The sequence below is a fragment of the Rhineura floridana genome, chromosome 2 (genome assembly GCF_030035675.1).
Source record: "Rhineura floridana isolate rRhiFlo1 chromosome 2, rRhiFlo1.hap2, whole genome shotgun sequence".
Classification (NCBI taxonomy): domain Eukaryota; kingdom Metazoa; phylum Chordata; class Lepidosauria; order Squamata; family Rhineuridae; genus Rhineura; species Rhineura floridana.
The window spans coordinates 181,985,684-182,004,547 of record NC_084481.1 but is presented as its reverse complement, the minus strand read 5'-3'; the positions used below and the strand labels follow the sequence as shown (position 1 = coordinate 182,004,547).

At 38.5% G+C, this 18,864-nt stretch overlaps 1 protein-coding gene across 9 annotated transcripts in view; it reads left to right on the top strand.

Annotated features, from left to right (window-relative positions):
- The window catches only part of PRKD1 (protein kinase D1), a 183,635-nt gene that overhangs the window by 50,757 nt on the left and 114,014 nt on the right, over nucleotides 1-18,864 (top strand). For 2 of the 9 annotated variants that reach the window (XM_061611557.1, XM_061611553.1), the window contains exon 1: nucleotides 10,961-11,155. The exons of 6 other annotated variants lie outside the window; for them this stretch is intronic. The gene's annotated coding sequence lies outside the window, so the exon portion shown is untranslated. Of the gene's footprint in view, nucleotides 1-10,784; nucleotides 10,901-10,960; nucleotides 11,156-18,864 lie in introns of those variants that run through there. One more of the 9 variants, XM_061611554.1, reaches the window with a different exon arrangement.

The window sequence follows — 18,864 nt, the reverse complement described above, 5'->3', positions numbered from 1 at the left end:
ATGTTGAAATGAATGTGGTTAGAAGCTCCTTCAGACATTTGTGTTCAATGTACTTGAGTGGGGATGGAGATCCTGAGGATCAGACTTGCCCACCATCCTTGTCATGCATTCACACTGAGCACATGAAGAGGGCTTAATTCCCTATCTAAAGAGGAGGAGGAGGAGGAGGAGTCTTGACTTCCAGGACAGAAGGGTGCAAACTGAGAGTTTTCACATTTTAGAAATTAAGTACTGGATGGGAAGTAGAACTGTGGGGAAAGTGGTGCGTTGTGGATTTTCTGTATTAGACAATAATGAACTACGTTCCCTTCTCATTAACGGAAGTTGAGAAATTAGTGTTTCAGAGTTCTCATGCAACTATAAAGGTGGTCTCTGAAATCGGCAAAAGGCTTCCGATGGCAATGTGGAAGGGCTGAAAGTGGTATGGGAAGCAGTTTGGGGAGAAGTAATTTTGTACAAGGCTTGTGGGGAAAAATCAACCATTTTAAAGTTGACAGTTCGATAAATATAACATATCATTGGTACTTCTATCTACTGATATTTCATCATATGTATAATAATGTTATTTAAAATGGTGGAAAGCCTGTGGAGGAATGGGGGCATATTTTCCTACGTAGTGGGAATTGTGATGGCATTAATAGGTTCTGGTATCAATTAGTTGATTAAAATAATAAAATTGCACACTGTAGTTTTGAACCTATGTCCTAGTTGGTGCTGTTGGGTATTTTGGGACAGAAGCTTTAGGGCACCGTACACAAGGGGCAGTATCCAACTAATGGAAACTATAAACCGCCCAGAGAGCTTTGGCTATGGGGTGGTATATAAATACAATAAATAAATAAATAAATAATGGGTCACATCATCCAGGGCCGACTTATCCATTAGGCACAGTGGGCACAGTGCGAAGGCCCATGATAGTTTTAGGGGTCCACGAAAATGATTTAATTTCTTTTAAAATCAGAAGGAAAAAAATGAACTTTTAGGGTCGAAGAAAATGTTTTAATTTTTTTCTCACATCAGAAAAAAATGAAACTTTTAGGGCCCACGAAAATCTATTAAATTTTGCCTAAAAAAGAAAAAAAATGTTGAAGTATTTAAAGTTATGTTAAAAGTTATATAAAATAAAATTATATAAAAATAAATTTTAATATTGATATTATTATGGTGGGAGGGGCCCATGAAGGCAAATGTGCCTAGGGCCCACGAAAGTCATAATACAGCCCTGCTGTCATCACAAGGATTTTACACCCTCTTCTCCCCTGTGCATGTCCTGCACACTCCACAAATCTGCTCAGGGTAGGAGAACAGATTTAGGGGGCATGTGGGGGGGGAAGAGAGGGAGGGAAGTTCCAGTGCATAAATGGAAATCGTTGCACTGATGGGACGTGTTACCTAGCGCTACTTTGGATATATCCCAAGACCTTTGGGGGTTATTTTCTTCTTGGCAGCAGCACTCAAAGCAGAGCAGTGAGGATTCTCCTACAATGGAACAATGGTATAAACAAATATGGGCATTGGTTCTATGGACAAAATAACAAAATTTATTCAGAAAAAGGAGAGAAAAAATGAAAAGTGCAAGATGCTTCAGACTCTTTTATTAGGGTCGCCAGGTCAGAAGCATCCCAAAACCTGAGATTTGAGGGGCGGGCCCTAGTGATGTCGTGGAGGTGGGCCTGAGTGATGTCATGTGGCGGGCCTGAGTGATGTCATGGGGTGGGCCTGAGTGATGTCACAGGGCAGAATGCCCTACCCTTCTCTTTTAACGTGGCGGCTCCAAACATCTTTAGAGATTTGACCCTTCACTTCAGAAAGAGGTCTGAGAAATGAGTAAGAGTAAGAAGTATCTTTTAAAATTGTTCTTTTCAATTCACTGTTGAATGCACATCATACCTAGGGCAGATCCACACCATTCATTTAAAGCACGTTCAACACCCATTTGAAGCACATGAATCCCACCACAGAATCATGGGAACTGCAGTTTGTTAAGAGTGGTGAGAACTATAACTGTGAGGGGGAAACGACGCTTCTCAGGATTCTTTAGGGGAAGTCGTACGCTTTAAATGCGAGTTGGATGTGCTTTAAATGTATTGTGTGAATCCACTTAATAAATTTTGCCTGCATGTAAATTGTTTTAATTAATTTTTCAAAATGGAAATAAGCTATAAACTGTAGTGGGCTACTCACCATCTCTCAGCCTATCTGCCCCTCAGGATGAAAACAATGAAGAACCATGACCACCCCAAGGCATACTTAAAATGTAGAGGAAGTATTGTACAACCATAGTGTGAAATCGGATACTTATTGGGACACAGTATGAGAAAATATATAAGCATGACTATCAAATATGTTCATTATTTACACAACCTGTAAAGATATTTATAGTGCAATCCTATGTTTGTTTACTCAGAAGCAAGTCGCAATGTATTCAATGGGGCTTACTCAACCAGGGAAAACTGTACCCTCAAGTGATAAGGAACTTGTTCTTAACGTTGAGACCTTATCCCAGTCTGTGTCTGGGTTGGAATTGTTTTTTAATATGTTTTTAAACATTTTCTTTAAAAAAATGTTTTTAAAGTTTTTAAAGATGTTTTATTTTAATATATTTTAAAGTCTGTTTTTATGATTTTTAAAGTGTTTTTAGTGCTTTTGTTTGCTGCCCTGGGCTCCTACTGGGAGGGACAGGATATAAATTAAATAATAAATAAATAAAAATAAATAAACTTCATTCACCCAACCCAAAATTTGGAATCATGCCACTTTAAGCTGTTTTGCAACTGTTTATACTTGTTTTATGGTTATTGGTTTTTAAAGGGATTTATTTCTTATTGTGAGCTGCCTTAGTGTCCAATCACCAACCCTACCTCACAGGGTTGTTGGAAAGGCTACACACACACACACACACAGTATTAGTTTCCTACATAATAAAAACTGTGATACCTAGGTAAACCCTGCCTAATTGCTTTAAAAAATAGCATTGGAGGGGGAAAGATTTACAACACAAACATAAGTCTGTGCTATGTTTACTCAAAAGTCCCATTAATTTACAGCACAATCCTAACCATGTCTATCTGGACAGGGACGACCTCGCCTCCGTTGTTCATGCTCTGGTAACTTCAAGATTGGATTACTGTAATGCGCTCTACATAGGGCTGCCCTTGAAGACAGTTCGGAAGCTTCAGCTGGTGCAGAACGCGGCTGCCAGACTATTGACGAGGACCAGTCGGTCTTCGCATATAACACCTATTCTGGCGCGTCTGCACTGGCTCCCTATTTGCTTCCGGGTGAGATTCAAGGTGCTGGTTTTGACCTATAAAGCCTTACACGGCGTGGGACCTCAATACCTTGTGGAACGCCTCTCTCGCTATGAACCTACCCGTTCACTTCGTTCAGAATCTAAGGCCCTCCTCCGGGTACCAGCTCATCGGGAAGCCCGGAGGGTGGTTACTAGATCTAGGGCCTTTTCTGTGGTGGCCCCTGAGTTGTGGAACAGCCTCCCCGAAGAGGTACGCCTGGCGCCTACACTTCTATCTTTCCGGCACCAGGTAAAGACCTTTTTATGCTCCCAGGCATTTTAATCTTTTAATTTTCTTAATCTTTCTACTTTTAACATGTATCCTTCTTAATTTGTGTTGTATTTCGTTTTTGTTGTGCTTTCTGTTGTTTGTTTGTACATGTTTTTGTGATTTTTTACTATGATATATTGTATTTTATCTTGTTTGTTCACCGCCCTGAGAGCTATTCTGCTAAGGGCGGTATATAAATTGAAATAATAAATAAATTGAAATAATAAATACTCAAAAGTAAGTCCTAATGGAGTTCATTGGGGTTTACTCCAGGTACATGGAAAGCAAGTATTGGATTAAATACTTTCATATTTCATACCCCAGGGTCTGACTCTTGCACACAAGAGAAAAAAAACATTTTAAGCCATATTACTTACGCAAACTGCAAAATCTCAAAGCCACTATTTTCTAACATTGAAATTAAGTCTAGAATGCCTGGATCAACAAGTCACAACCCTGGCTTCATTTATTGGCTACAATCCTGATGTAGCAGGCTCTTCTTATGTTTTTAGATTTAACAGTCGTGTGGGGGGTGGTCGACGTTTTGGTGTATATCTTGGGAACCAGACCACCTAGAAACTTAATTTTTTAAAAAAATTGAAGGTGAGAGTCTGGAGATTAAGGGGTGCTAGCCAGAGAACCAGCGGGGACCCCCAAAAACTGGAGACTCTCGCCAAAAACCGGAGACCTGGTAACCCTATATTTTATGGATGATTGGTGTCTATTCGTCTTGCTTGTAAATAATGAACCATTTATTAAATGTTTTCCAGAGAGACGTATGCTATTCTGTTCAAATATGCTTACTGTAAATCACTTAAGTCCTATTATAATGATACACTGGCAAAACAGTCCTATACTTCAGCTTTGCTAACTGAAAAGCCATAGGATGTGGCAGAAGCCATGCTATGCTGGCAGAACTTCTCTGAACACTTTGCTGGCACAGCTGTTCTGTTGGTGTAGATATGCCAGGAGATTGGCTGAAATAGGGCAGTGTCATGGGCAGGAAAGACGACAGCACAGAGGAGAACATTTATATCATATCCTATATCCTAGACATGGGGAACCTTTAATTTAGCCATATTAACCACACACCCCAGATCAGAAAAGTACAGAGTAGGCAAAAAAGGGCATCCAAAGGGACCAGTCAAAGATGCTAAAAAATTCTTACTTGGCCCCTGATGGTGACTGGCTAATCCTGCACCTTCCCATCTAGGGGAAGCCCCACAAGCCTTCCTCTATCTAGATGGGGGTGGGGCAATCCCCTTCAGCTCACAGTAAGCACTGGAGGGGCCTTTTACCACAATGACAGTGATAAGGCAGCTGATAGGCATTCTGGGTTTTTGATCAGAATAGTCGCTGCACTTAAAATACTACAGTCACCATAATTTAACACATGTTAACCTCTTACTGATTACATTTTACCTTTTTTAATAAAGAGAAGTATTTCAATTTAAAACAATTGCACTTAGTATTTTACATCTTGAAAAGTTTTGCTAGCTAATACAAACAAGTATCCTAGACTGATTATATGCAGCTCACTACTATGACTTTAAACAAATTTAAGATTATCCTTATTGTCTAATGATATGTTTGGAAGGATGAGGTCTTGGGGATTTTTAGTCTTCCAGATGCTCAGACAATGTGCTTAAACTACTGCATTCATAGACCAGCCCACAACACAGAAGGAGTGCTATTTTAAGATTTGTATAGTGAATGATATGCACAGGATAAAAAACCCACTAGCACTTGCAAATCTGGATAGCTTGAATTAACTAATTAAGGCTTCAATCCTGTCATCATTTCTATGTATATAAGTTCTATTGACAGCTGGCACTACCTTCACTTGTACAGGATTGTAGCCTTGAAATGTATTTTGAAATTATATAAGCAAAAGAGCAACTTGTCTGTTTGAAACATTATTTAATTAATATTCTTTTAACAAAAAGGCCTAAGATCATTCAATTTGTGGTTGCTATTTGATTTTTTACTAGGATGCAAATGGAAGTAGTTGTTGCAAGTAGTGACAGAAATTTCAAAACAATCCAAGAAAACACAATTGCTAATTGTTAGCAACCCTATTTCCCCTTTAGGATGCACACCTTAACGTGGTGAGGGGGTTTGAGAGTGTTGAAGAAGCTGAGAGCAATGCCAGCAGGAGTCTAGACCAAGAGGCTAGACTCCTAGCAGGGGCACCCAAGGCGGAATGGTCAAAGCTGAGACACCAGACTAAGATGCATCCAAACTCAGAGGAAGGCAATGGTAAACCACCTCTGAATACCTCTTACCACAAAAACCCTATGAACAGAGTATCCAAAATGCAACACAAGATAGTGCTGGAAGATGAGACCCCCAGGTCAGAAGGCACTCACCGAGCTACTGAGGAAGAACAAAGGACAAGTACGAGTAGCGCTGTGACTAATGACGCAGCTGGGTCAAAGCCGAAAGGAAGCACAGAGGCTGATGCGCACAGATGCGAAAGGAGAGTCCGGAGTTGTACAATGCACACAATAGGAATGTGAGAAGCATGAACCAGGGAAAGTTAGAAATTGTCAAGAAAGAAATGGAGCGTATCAACTTTACAGTACTTGGAGTGAGTGAATTAAAATGGACAGGAATGGGAAATTTTTAATGAGGCAACTACAAAATATTTTATGCATAAAATGAGAAATCAAGAAGAAACAGGTTGCTTTAATAGTGAGAAGTGATGTAGCAAAAGCAATTAGGAGCTACAACGCAAGGTCTGAGCAAGTGATATCAATGAGATTAAACGGGAAACCTATTAACATAACCATTATACAAGTCTACGCTCCAATGTCAAACGCAGAAGAAGAAGAATTGGAGAGATTTTACGCAGACGTACAGGAGGAAATTGATCACACACCAAAACAAGATATGATGATAATCATGGGGGACTGGAATGCAAACGTAGGGAACAGAGAAGAACTAGGAATTGTGGGGAAATGGGGCTTAGGACAGAGAAATGAAGCAGGAGAAAGATTTATTGAATTCTGTGAAGCCAATGATTTCTTTCTTGCCAACAGTTTTTGAGCAACCAAAAAGACGACTGTACACGTGGACATCACCAGATGGTCAATATAGGAATCAAATTGATTATATAATTGGAAACAGAAGATGGAGAAGTTCCATACTTTCTGCAAAAACAAGACCAGGAGCAGACTGCGGTACAGTTCATGAACTGATCGTATTGAAAATCAGAGTAAAGCTAAAGAAGAACAGCAAACACTCATAATGCCAAAATACAATTTAAATAACATCCCAGAAGAATACAAAGATCAAATAAGGAACAGATTTGAGGTTTTAAACTTAGTTGACAGAGAACCAGGAGAACTATGGAGCGAAGTCAGGGACATTATCAGGGAAGAATGCAAAATGACAATACCTCTAGTTACAAAGAAAGACCTCTATGGATGACTGAAGAAACTCTTAAAATAGTTAAAGAGAGAAGGAAAGCAAAAGCAAAAGGAGATAGAAACACGGTCAGAACCCTAAATGCAACTATACAACAACTAGTACGTAGGGACAAAGAAAACTATTACAATAGTTATTGTATAGAAATAGAAAAGGACAACAAAATGGGAAGAACAAGAGCCCTATTCCAAAATATTAGAGAAATGAAAGGGAAATTTAAACCAAGAGTAGGTATTTTATCACCCTACTTGTTTAATCTATACGCAGAACAAATTAAACCAGAACTATCACTAGAAGCTAAAATGACGAAACTTGAGGATACCATACTGTGGACACATAATGAGAAGACACTAGAAAAGACAATAATGCTAGGAAAAACAGAAGGGAGTAGAAAAAGAGGAAGGTGTTGTGGAATTTACGGCTGGGTTCTTTTTGGAGGAGACCCAATAATGACGCCAAAGCCTGTTTTAAGGTTTTTTATTCAGGAAAGCACTTTACAGGATCAAAGTACAGAACTCGACTAAATTGGTGGGTGGATACAGACATATATATACCCCTACATTCATCATAGCCATAGCAATGGTCTCATCCAATTATTCTATGCTACTGTGATGCTCTGCCCCTTGTACCAGCCACCCTCCTCTTTGCATTCCTGCAATATCAGTATCCTTGGAACATGTTCAGTCTGCTACATCAGTTCTATTCACTATTGTCTACATGACTCCCCTGCTCAGAAGGAATGGCGGGCAGAATCCTCCTCAAAGGCCAAACAAGAAATGGATTGATTCCATAAAGGAAGCCACAGACCTGAACTTACAAGATCTGAACAGGAGGTCGCTGATTCATAGGGTCATCATAAGTTGTAATCAACTTGAAAACACATAACAACAACAAAACAATATCTCATAGAGGAGGTCAGGTCTCCTGCTCCCCTGGTGCATTCACTATAGCTGCCCAATTTCCCTGCTTTTTAGTTTGATAGAAATATCTGTTGGCTATAGGCACGTTCTTAAACCACAAGGTTTTTTTTTTTTGCTTATTAGTGAATACAGGCACATATTCATTACTGATATATTTCCTTAAAGTTGTTTTATATTTATTTAATATATATTAGTAGTTATTCTTCAAGTAAGTCCATGAAGAACGTTTGCTATTCCAAAACTGGAAAAGGACAGATGTCCCACTTCCTTAAGAAAGATACTTGAGGATATAGTTTGATGCTAAAATTTCTACATGAATGCATTTCCTAAATGATTGAGCTGGGCCCTTAAGAAATGTTAGTTAACTTGTTTCTAGAACATAATGAATAAAATGGTTTTTGCTGTGTGCTTCATTATGATTCCTTTCTCAAAGACTCACCCATTAGGATTGTTTGCTCATTATATGCATAACAGAGAATTTAACAGCACAATTCTATCCATGTTTACTCAGAAATAAGTTCTATTAAATTTAATGGGCTTCAGACAGCAGCCTAACAGAGACAAATTAAGTCAGAGGTTGTCAACCTTTTTTGACCAGAGGTCACATTTTGAATTTTGAGAGAGTGCTGGGGACCACGTTCAAGGTTCTGATTTTGGTATACAAAGCTTATGCAGCTTGGAACCAAGATACCTGAACGGTCCTCTTACCCCTTTTATACCCAGACGGTCACTGTGCTCTGCAGGTGAGGACCTCCTGCAGATACCATCTTATCAGCAGATCCTTCCCACACAACATAGGAAGTGGGCCTTTAGTATTGTGGCACTTACCCTTTGGAATTAATATCTGTTATCTTTTTGGCACCTACTGAAGACCTTCCTCTTTCAAAAAGCCTTTTAAGCAGAGACCTTGTCCCAGTCTGAGTCTGTCTTGGAATTACATTTTAGATATTTTTAAAGCTTTCTTTAAAAAAAGATGCTTTGTGTTAATGTTTTTAAAGTTGCTTTGTTATATGTTTTTAAAGATTTTGTTAGTGTTTTTATTTGCCGCCCTGGACTCCTTCTAGGAGGAAGAGAGTGCTATAAATTTAATAAATAAATAAATAAATAATAAAAATTAGAGTAATCATGGCAAATCTTTTCCTCTAATTGTATTTCCATATTAGAAAAGACTTGACCTGTAGAATTTTTGCCTGCCATACAGCTGTTAAAGGCACATGAACCATGTTTTCCCCCAGTATCAACCCTAAATGAAAGGCTAGACTGCCATTCTGTACCCATTTACCTGGAAGTAAACTCCATTAAACACACTAAGGCTGCAATGCAATAAACACTTAGCTGGAAGCAAGTCTAAGACTAAGCCTGCAAGCCAATACATGTTTACTCAGAAGTAAGCTCCATTGGTTCAATGGAACTTACTCCCAGGTCAGTGTGTATTGAATTGCAGCCTTCATTTATTTATAAATATATTTGTATACTGCTATTTCATTTAAAAACATCAGTGGTTTACAAGTTTAAAAAACCCATAAAGTAAAAACCATTAAATACAGTAAGGGAGCAGTCAACTATTGCACTTACTTCTGAGTAGTAGGGTTGCCAGGTTTAATCCCTGAGATTGATCCTGTATCTTTAGGAGAAAAGAAAGTCAGCCAAGTGCAGGTGTTCTTGCAACCCTGTAATGGGAAAAACCACAAGATGGAATCCTCCCTTCCCCCTGTACAACTTTTAAAGATACAAAAGACATCTTGGAGGCTGGCCTGGCAACAGGAAAAGCTTTGGGCAACTAAAGTGAATACAGAAGACACTATTCAACCTAGTCTTGGTATTTGGAATAAAAGTAAACCTATCTTAAGCCATAAGTTGTGGATTGCCAACCCATTGCCCTTGGGTGCCATGGCACCAGCAAAGGTCTTTAGAGGCACTCCCAGCAGGTAGCCCAGAATCTTTAATTTTTTTTTAAAAAAGTAAGTCTCTAGTCCTCTAGCAAGAACATTATGGAGCAAAATGTGCAGGTACCCTTCTACACAATGTATGTGAAACGCACCAGCCTTGCTGCTCATGCCTGTCAGTGTTATTAGCCAATCAGCAGTAGTGTAGTGGCAAATTCAAAAGTGCAGAGTCTGTCGTATTAGTCATGCCATGCCCCCTCACAGCCATTCTTCTGCTGAATAAATTTGGGTATTGGTTTCTGCCAATCATTTATAATCAGGAGGTTCACTTAAAGTGCTATGTGTTTATTCATGTATGTGAGGAAGCACATTTATTTCAGTAGGCTATTGGGTGGGTAGACTATTTTAATTTCTGAATTATATCTCCAATCAATTTTTGATGGTTAATTTGAGTTATTTTAATTTGTATCTAGCCAAATCCCAAAGTATTTAACTGCACAGAAGATTTCCAAGTAATACTTTTAAGTGATGATAGCTGTTATTTGCATGTTTATCTCATTCATTTTGATTTATTAAAATTAATATTGTAACCAGAAAGTGCACCATAAATATCCAATAATTGCATCAATTCCTGAGAACAGTTTAGGACAGAGTTAACACAATATCATCTAAATAGAGACCTATTTTGAATAGTAAATACTAGGGGTGTGCATCGGCTGTGTGTGTGGGCTCTTTCCCCATCCCAAGTTAAAGTGTGATGACAATCCATCCCCCCATTTGTTGGTCACTTTTTATACCAAAATATAAAATATTCAAAGTGACTTACAGGATAAAAAAGAGAAATAACAAGAAACATTAAAGCCAAATATAAAAACAGCAATAAAACAAGACCACATTTATTATTTTTATTTATTTATTCAATTTATATCCAACCCTTCCTCCCAGAAGGAGATATATATAATTATTATGTCTCTCTGTTTCTCTAGGTTCATGGGCTGTGTAAGAAGTAAGGCTGTCCAGAATGTTGCACGCAGAGCACTGAAGAGCTCTGGATTGTTTTTGTTTAAAGCACAGTAGAGGAGGACTTTTTTTTTTTTTAAGTGTAAGTTTCATTTAAGTTTTTTAGAATTCTTACCTTGCTCTACTTTAATAACAGCAACAACAAAACCACCAACCAAACCCATAGTTGTTCACAACTTTGCAAGCAATATTTTGGACAACCTCACATTGTAAGGCTTATCAGAGGTCTATAAGACCTGTCGGAAAACACCAAGCAAGCAAGCACTGGAAGGGAAATAGTGGTGTGAAGTTGCAATTTTTTAAAAAAACAACCAACCAAGAATAACACATCTTTAAGGTAAGAAAGAGCAATAAACAAATCCCTGCTCTCCCTTCCACTCACTGGATTATGGAGGAAAATGAATCTTTCTTACTTCCCCCACAAAAAAACCCAGGATGATTTGTCTGCAGTTTGGCAGGCTTAATCCACTCTTGAAGGGCCCCTTTGCCTATAAATTTAATCCATGGCCAAAGGGACGGTGGTGGGGGTTATGGCCGCTTTTAGATTCCGCATTATAGTGAATGGAGAACAGACAGCTTTATTTTATACAGAGCAGCTCACAACCTGAATTACAGATTGAAGCAGAGAGAGCAGAGAAACAGATCTTTTTTTTTTAAAAAAAATGACCAGGTACAGAAATAAGGTGAATCTTGAAGCCCATACACACACTTAGTAAAAGTCAACATTCCAAAGATTAGTTGATATCCTGCCCATTGATATTATTAGCCAGGTGCCTTATCTGTACAGTATTGTTTACAGTGCCTGCTAAAAACTTTTTTGTTTAGGGAAGCCTACCCAGACATGTAAATTTGATTTGTTCTATTACATAATTTTATTATGTATATTTTTTAAAAAGCTGATTTTACTCATATGTTGAAATGTTTTAGGTCAAGTTGTTTTTATATCTGATTTTATTGGTATTTTCATGTAGATTTTATATAACCCCGTTAAAGGTTTTGAAGCATATAAAGTCAACTAAATAAATGTTCAATATTAGTCATATTGAGAAAAGATCCATTGAAATCAGTGGACTTAAGTCATGGTATTACTTAGTTCAATATGACCCATATGATTACTTCTGATGTCAATAGCCAAGGGTTTAATAGATAAAGTAAAAATTATGGAGAATGCGGACAGCTTTGTCTGGCTCTGTGAAAGACTGAGTACTGCTTAATTAGCTTTTTATAACTTCATTCCATTGAACCATTCAAGCATGAAAGTGCTTGTAGCTAGTTTTTTAATGACAAAAACAAGGTTTACTTTCCATAGTAAACCTGTTGCTTTTTATTTTTTTAAAACTTTTGCTTGTTATTTGAAGACTTGGATCCTGTGATGGCCAAAATACACAGAAAAGCACTTCTCGTGTGTGTGGGGGGGGTGTCCCCTGACACCAGTCTCTTGCTATAGCCACCTGTGCTAAATCAAATGCAGTTGCAGGACATTTTGTGACAAATAGCTTCTGAATGTTGCAGTGGGCTGCAGCAGGCAGGAGGAGGCAAGAAACCCTGTTCCACAACTTGTTCATAGGATCCAATCCCCCTTCCCACAGTCAGACTGCACAACTCTCTTATCTTAAAAAAAAAGTAACTTAAATGTGAGTTAATAGCAGTACTTCTGTCTCCTCAGAAGGACTGCCCTCCTTAGACGGGGATGGGATGTTAGGCTACTGAGAATAAATCCAGGCTAGTACAAATATAACAAAATGAGGGGGATTTTTAAAAAAATAATCTGGATCTCTCCTGTGATAGGAGAGGCAGCTTTTTTCAAGTGCTATTCCCTTTGCAATATGAACAAGCCTCTGGGTAAGACACTTGTAGTGGCTCATGCTTGGTATATAGGGTAATCTCCAGCTAAGTCCTCCTTGGAGTAGAACCATGGAACTCATTGGTTTCAGTAGATCTACTGTGAGAAGGATTTTTAGGAAGATATCACTCATTGTTAGATTACTTACAATAGATTCTATCTGTGCATACACAGTTATTCTTTCTCTAAGTCGTGTGTGTGTGTGTGTGTGTGTGTGTGTGCACGCATATGTAAAAGATTCTAACTTTCTTAATTCAAAAACCTTCCATTAGTTTTAACTTAATATTATGCAAATTTAAAATGAAGTTCTTGGCTTATTGAGTTGTCATCTTTTAGAAATTTAAAATCTGCTTATTGGCTTATTTCCTGGTGTTTTTTTTTAAATGTAGCTATTTTAGAAGTGTGACAGCACCATCAATGTGATCCTTATTTAAATTGTTATTATCATAATTGCTAGTTAAAGATAAAGTCTTCTGTGTTCTCAATTCTTTTTATTATTTGCAGAGAATTTTAACTAAAACTAGATTTTCTTTCCAAAAATGAGCTTCCTCCTCCCTCCCAGTTCTGAAGTTAGAGCATAGAGTTGTTTAAATGTATTGAAGTGAAAATGTTATCTTTTGATAAGTAATTTTGGAAGATTTGCTCATCTAATTTTTTTTCAAGATTTGGTATTATATTTCTCTGCCCCACGTTGTTATATTTTGCATGTGAATAAACACTCAAAATATGAGAATAATGAAAGAAGTGAATGTTTAGATTACTGGTAACTATTGGTGATTCTTAAGGCTGAAGTTCAAGGGTTCTCTCTCTCTCCTTCTCTCTCTCTCTCTCTCTCTCTCTCTCTGAGGCATGTAGCTTTAGTGCCAAGTACATGAGTCAGTTTCAGAGGTAGAAATAGTTTATATTTTCTTCTGGCTTCCTCAGTGTCTAAGCTATACCATTTAGACAATTTTACATGTTCTTACCCTGGCATTCATTTATGTCACCTTTATGTATACATATCTGTGAAAGGGGTATTGAAGGCCACGCAATTTGGAGATCCCATTTGCCCAGTAATATAACCTTGCAGATTTGACACCATTAGCAAAAATTAACTTAACTATGAAGGCTTTGAGCTGCCAACAACTTTAAAGTTACAGTATGGACATCCCATTTTTTTCACCCACTGCCATTATTTACTTCCACAAAGAAAATGTCTCCCAGTTGACTCCATTTACTGTCTACCACTCTAAAACTGTCATAATTTACTAAATTGTAAGCTGTGCTTAGAGTTTTGTATATAGAAGCTGACAATGTGGTTTATTAAATCCTAGGGCCAGGATCCAAAGAAAGGATAAATGCACAATGGAAAGAATTACACATTTTGAATTTATAGAATGATATAGCTTGATTTTAACACTTGGCATGACAAGCTGGGTTCCTGCATGTGCCTTGACTACTATGCAGTACATATGCAGCTCAAAAGTAGCAGAAAATGTAGCAAGTGGCTAACCAATATTGATGACTGTTGACATGCAAACGTTTGAGTTACACAGAAATTTCCTTTGAAAAGCCTATTAGCACTAAGATCAGATAAAGCCTCTGCCTGTTCTTTAAAATGCTGAAGTTTAAGGCAATGTTGCTCCTCAGAAGCAATCGAGAAACACAAATTGGTTCCTGATCTTGGATGGGAGTGTCAGAATTTTATGTCTGAAGCTGTGGGGGTTCTACAGGAATGTGTCAGAAGCTCAAATTAACCTACCAATCTTTTTAAGTCTCTCCCTTCTGCCCCTAGCTCTTCAGTGATACAATCAGTGACCAGGAAAGTATGATAAAATCTGCAGATGGTGTAAATTTTAGCCCCATCCCATTATCCCCACCCTCTTTGGCTATAGCAACCCCATTTGCCCGTCAGGAGGTTGGCCAGGTACAAATTGGGCTCTCAGAATGAAAAAAGGTTCCACACTCCTGATTTAAAACACATTTCATAGGAATTCTGTGCCAATAGTGTGCACGAAGGGAAGTCAATAGGATTTTCTGACTCCAGTATACTTTATCAAGATTCGGCCCTCTGCAGCAGATCAGAAGTCAGCTAGGAGCTTGGGCAGGCTGGCCACTCAGAGCAGGTCCAGTTGTATCTCTCTTGTTGGCCCTGAACATGTACTGTCCCAATAGTTAATTTTTAATGAATGCAACGCTGGCTGTCTTTATTTGTCATAAAATTTCTAGTTCCCTTGCAACAGGGCTTTTTTTGTGGTGCCTCACAGTTGTGGAACTCTCGGTCCTGAGAGTTAAGTCAGCCTCCTCCTGGCTATAGTTTAGGTGGGCTATAAAAACATGACTGCTTTTAATGAGGATATATAAGACATGGACTGCGAATTGGGTGAACAAATTAAACCAGAACTGTCACTAGAAGCTAAAATGATGAAACTGAGGTTATCATACTTTGGACACATCATGAGAAGACATGATTCACTAGAAAAGACAATAATGCTGGGAAAAACAGAAGGGAGTAGAAAAAGAGGAAGGCCAAACAAGAGATGGATTGATTCCATAAAGGAAGCCACAGACCTGAACTTACAAGATCTGAACAGCGTGGTTCATGACAGATGCTCTTGGAGGTCGCTGATTCATAGGGTCGCCATAAGTCGTAATCAACTTGAAGGCACATAACAACAACAACAACAACATAAGATGTAGAGTGCTTTATTTTTATTGGAATGGCTGGCTGATGAAATTGGATTAGAGAAGGGAAATATCGTTTACTGCTGTTACTGTTATTGGAATTTGATATTACATATGGTTTCAAACTGTTTCTATGTATTGTAAGCTGTTGTGGGAATATAGTTTATTTTGAAGGGTGGCATATACATTTATTAAATTAAAATAAATAATAAAAATGTTTGTCACTTTTGGTCTATAAAATAATTATAACATTTTGCATTTTATGTAGGTGATGTAACAAGTCTCTGCTTAGGTGTTATACAGTCACGAAGGCGGCTGTATACTATAGCCAGCATGGATTTTTCACATTCCACTATGTTAAATTGAAAATACACCCCATGCCATTCTGCTGTTACCCATAAGCTCATTTTAAAACAAAATCTTACAAAACTTATAGCTTGCTTAATTATACAGCCATGAGAGTGCATGTATACTATAGCCAGCATGGATTTTTTGCATTCTGCAATGCTAAATTGAAAATACCCCCCATGACATTCTGATGCTCCCCATAAGCTCATTTCAAAACAAAACCTTACAAAACTTCTAGTTCTGAACTTAGAACGCTTGCTTAAATATTCATGGTGATACACAAAACAGTCAGAGAGAATCGAGAGTTCAAAGTGTAAGAGAGAGAAAAAAACAGACCCCTGTTGGAGTTTTTTCTCATAATTTGTTGAAATTAATTAAAAATCAGCCATGTTCACAGAGTACCTGTAATCCTGTTACTGACCTTGTCACTGACTACTCTGACTTTCATTCATCCCTACTCTGACCTTCATTGTCTGCAGTTTAAAAGTTAAAAAAAATGCCTGGCTGATTTTTAATTAATTTAAGAAATTTAGCATTGAAGTCAATGAAAAGCCCGGGCATGCTCAGTAAGAACCAACTGTCAGTGTTTCACTTTAGACGGTCATGGCTTCCCCCAGAGAATCCTGGGAAGTGTCGTTTGTGAAGGGTGCTGAGAGGAGACTCCTATTCCCCTGACAGAGCTCCAGTGGCCAGAGTGGTTTAACAGTCAGCAGCTCTGATTGAAGCCCTGTGAGACAGGGCCTCTCTTAGCAACTCTCAGCACCCTTCACCAACGACACTTCCCAGGATTCTTTGGGAGAAGCCATGACTGTGTAAAGTGAAATAGGTCTGGTGTGGATGTGGCCAGGGACAGCTTTGGTTTAAATTTGTGTGGGAGGCTACATGTGCCTGCTGCAGAATAAAAAGGTGGGGGAAACCCTGAAAAGCAATGATACTGTTCACAACTTTTTCCTTTTGGAAAGGAAAGGGGCTTTCTCTCTGCCCAGTGCCCACCCACCCAATATCCTCCCCTGCCCTCCCCCTTCCTCCCTCCCCTTCCTGCCCTCCCCCTCCCTGCCCCTCCCCCATGTCAGTTTCACCTATCCTAAGCATGATTGCACAGGAGTAAATCCCAGCTGGGAGCACCTCCACTTCCCATGCCTGAACTGAAAGTTAGCAGCCCCCCTCCGTTGGAGGGGGAAGACAAAAGAATGGCTGAGGCTCCACCTGGACCCTGCTCTCAAAGATGCTTGAAGCTGGGAATTCAACACTCAGCTAAGGAGGAGCCTCTGTTTGCGCACATGCTTCCAACTTACTTAAGCAGATTGGGGGGCGGTAATCAGTTGCTGAGTCAACATCTTATAGTTGCGAAGTCATGTGCTAGAGAGAAACCAAGTTCCTAGAAAGAGTAGCTAGTTTCATGAGGCGCTCTGCACTGCAATTGTCTATTACTTTAATAAAAAGAGAAAACACCACTGTTGAGTCTGAGTCTCTTAACTTTGGGCAGGACAGTAATCCTATTACTGGCCTTGCCCCATACTCTGACCTTCATCTTCTGCAGTTTAAAAGTTTAAAAAATGCATAGGTGATTTTTAATTGATTTAAGAATATTAACATTGGCATCTACGATAGCGCAGACATGCTCAGTAAGAACCAACTGTTAGTATTTCTAAAAGCTAGTCAAGCAGCTGTTTGGCTTGGCTAAGCAGGGGGCCACACCCATGCCAGACAGTTATTCTACTTTACACAATCACGGCTTCCTCCAAAGAATCTAGGAAGTGTAGTTTGTGAAGTGTGCTGAGAGTTGTTAGGAGACTTCTATTCTCCTGACAGAGCTCTAGTGGCCAGAGTGGTTTAACAGTCAGCCCCTCTTCCCAGAGAACTATGGGACTTGTATATTTAAAGTGAATATCTGAACTATATCAATTGTTTCAATATTTTTGCTTTCTCCCTGCTAAAACAAGATCGGCACAGCACATATCTTGTTTCTGTTATTTGGGCTGATTGTAGATGTTGCCATCATTCAACATATGCTCAGAGGCACATGTTACCAAATTCTTCCAAGCTACACAGGAAGTGGATCAGACTGTGAAAGACCAACCCAAACTGTGTTTCCATTTTTACAAATTAGTAAAATATCTCAGAGAGGAGGTCAAGTCTCCTGCTCCCCTGGTGCATTCACTATGGCTGCCCAATTTCCCTGCTTTTTAAAGTTTGATAGAAATATCTGTTGGGTAATAGGCATGTTCTTAAACCGCAAAGTTTTTTTGCCTATTTATTTATTTATTTGATTTATATCCCACCCTTCCTCCCAGTAGGAGGCCATTGTTTTGGTACATTGATTTAAACATAATGCAGGGCTGCTACCTGTAATTAAGACCACTTCACATAGTACATTTTAGGTGTGCTGCTTTGGCTTTTTATACATATACCTAAACTTGTAAAGTATGAATGTTGTTAACAAATCATATGGGTATGTTTGTCAAGGAGCCATGCTAGGCTGCAGTTGGATGTATGCTTTGTAGAAAACACAAGTCTCCCTTTCTGTGATGTGTGAAATGTTTCTTTGTGTATTAATAATACTAAAATTCTAATAGGCAGAAGTATATTATAGACCCTGTATTCCTTTGGATTCAAGTTATTGACCTATTTGCATGTGTCTTATGCTACTTAAGGTACTTTTGGCCTCGAAGATGTAATACAAATCTAATAACATTTTAATGTTAAAGCACCAACTCTGAAATGTCTTTTTCCATTGCAATGACTTTGTTCTGCTTTTGATTAGTATTGTCATGGCAATAGCCTTGTGTTGGTTATGCAATGCACTTGTTAGCATCATTTAATTTAATCAGCGTCAATAACTACTAAAAATTAACACTTGGGTTGAGTTGCATTTAAGGCAAGCAACATTAAATGAATAAATGAAATAATAAATAAATAGTAATGTGTGATTTTTAAAGAGTTGTTCAGTGGACCATATCTTAGTTACCATTTTCACATCTTTTGAGAGTGGGAGTACATAATGCAGTCTTGCTCTTCAGGAGGATCATACTCTCATGTGTGTGTTGTTTTTTGCTTAATTTCCATAATAGCTTTATGCTATGTGGCAGAGAAAGGCATACTGGGAAGATGTTCTATTCCAATGACGTTTATAGAAACAAGCTATTTGCCCTTGAGGGGCGAAATAAAACACAGACACATAAGCTTGGGTT